We start from the raw sequence: 2,500 nt of genomic DNA on the forward strand, positions 1-2,500 counted from the left end.
ATTCCTCCCGACGGCTCTCTCTCTCTCTCTCTCTCTCTCTCTCTCTCAAGGTGACTAAAACTGCTTGGCCCATTCTTAAGTTAAACAGGCTTGCTTCTTAGGACGAGGAGTTATGGTAAAGAATGGGTTTACGCTATAATAAATCCTGACAGTCTATGCGGATGTGTCTATAACCAGAGCGGCAGAGTCATGGCACACACACACACACACACACACACACACACGCACACACACACACACACACGTTCACTCGGAAATACTTGGCTCTCCAGTGTTGCCAGCCCCAAACACATTCTCCCCAGGAAATACCACGCCTCAAGCAACACAAAACCAAACATAAAAAAACACAATAAAACAGGTAGTGCTAATAAACCTTCCTATTCAACTCTCCATTCAATTTTACGTGTCAAAAATAGCAGGTGCAGCGTTGCCAATGACTGACTACCGTTGAGGATGTGGTGGGAGTTGGAGTTGGTAATACTGCTGGGACGGATGTGGTGGTGGTGGTGGTGGAGAGGGAAGGGGGTAGAGGGTGAGGGGTAGAGGGTGAGGGGTGGAGGGGAAGGGTGGGGTAGGCTAGGGATGGGGGAGGGGAAACGGGGGGAGAGGAAGGGTGGGGTAGGTCAGGGAGATGGTGAAGGTGGTAACGATACTGATATGATGGGGGGATGGTAGTGGTGGTGGAAGAGTGTGGTAGTGGTGGTGGAAGAGTGTGGTAGTTGTGGTAGGAATGGTGGCAAAAACTGTGGTAGTGGTGACAAATGAGATAAACTGGACTATAGTGAAGATGAGATTAGAAAGAATAGTAATAATAACTACGAAAGACCTTCCCAAACTTAGTAAAATTCCATACCAGCAGCATAAGTAAACTGGAAAATAAATAGCTTAATAGAAGGGGGTTACGAGCGATAATTTTAAGACCATCCAAGAAAAAAAAAGTGGTGATGCACAATATACCTCAAAACAGCAATACTTTTAGAGACCCCCATCCTGGAAAAAAAAAAAAATCTTAAAAATAGCTACTCATTAAGACCACACTGGGAAAAAAAAACGGGGGAGCAAAATACACCTTAAATAAAACACCTATAAATTCAAGACCATCCTAGGAAAAAAAAAAAAAATGGACCCAAAAATACCTTAAATAAAACAGCCATAACATTATAGATCATCCTGGGAAAAAAAAAAAGGGGAGGCAATATATATACCTTTAAATAAATCAAATATCACATTACGTCCTTCATCCTGTGGGAAAAAAAAAAAAAATGGAGAATCTACAAATTTTCCCCCCAGGACGATCTAGCACATAGTAAACACGGCGATAAATTTCCCAGTCGAATCTGCAGCGGAAATTATCGACTACGGTGACTCTCTCTCTCTCTCTCTCTCTCATGTAAAAAAATCTATTAATAGAATTTCCCATCGCTGGCGGAATTTTGATGGGGCTTTAAATCTCCAGGGGGTCCTTAATGTGAGAGAGAGAGAGAGAGAGAGAGAGAGAGGGGGGGGGGAATAAATAACGACACAAATAAAGGTAAGAGGGAAATAAAGACAAAATAAAAATCAATCGGTAACAAGTAAAGAAAACGGAGTAAACATGACGTCACCTCCTGCCCAAAATTCCAGTCAAACATATATCATTAAAATAGGCAATTAATGGGCTAATGGGCTTCGGATATATTTAGATCTATAATATATGGGTCATTACTTGGAGTGGAGGGGGCCAAAAAAATTAATATATGATTCTTTGACTAGATATATTTTACGGGAGAGAGAAAACGGAATTTGCCACATCAGTTTCAGAATACAGACATGGATAACTTTCGTAATATTGGCCAAAATCGGGTTTAAAATAGACAAATACCGTGTCTAAATTGCTCTGGCATACTATCAAGTACTGACTGAACGATATCATTCAATTCAGCCGCAGATACATGAAAATAACTGGAAATTTCTGATATGTTTACCCGGTCATTCTTCCTTATCCTACTTTCCTTATTTTCGGCTAATTCAAAGTATAATATTGTTCAGCAAGTTGTCGATTTTATTTTGAGTCTTTTTACACACGATATTTTTCGAATTTACACGCGATCTGTGCTACACCAACGAAAATCATTAATGTCGATATTCTAAAAGTTCCTGGCAACCGCAAACGCGCAAGTGGCCAATCAGTGTATTTATCGCGCAGAAGAATAACTAAAAATAATAAGATAATGGACTTGTGACCCGGTTTGTTATTTATTTTTTAGCACTTTTCTTTCCTTCCTTCCATCCTATCTTTATTTACCTTTTATTTATTTTTGCACCCGTTCTTTGCTACGCTGTATGTGCAGGTCTCTCCTAAATTTTGAGTTTTCATTTTTTTTTTTTTTTAACACGATGATTAAATATGGAGGAGGAGGAGGAGGAGCAGGAGGAGGAGGAGGAGGAGAACAAATAAACATCTGACCATCGTTACTGTTACCACATCCACATCCTCTCCTCCACTCGATATAAATAATGC

Source organism: Coenobita brevimanus, chromosome 70 (genome assembly GCF_032717465.1).
Source record: "Coenobita brevimanus isolate Jiangsu-jjx chromosome 70, ASM3271746v2, whole genome shotgun sequence".
NCBI classification, from domain to species: Eukaryota; Metazoa; Arthropoda; class Malacostraca; order Decapoda; family Coenobitidae; genus Coenobita; species Coenobita brevimanus.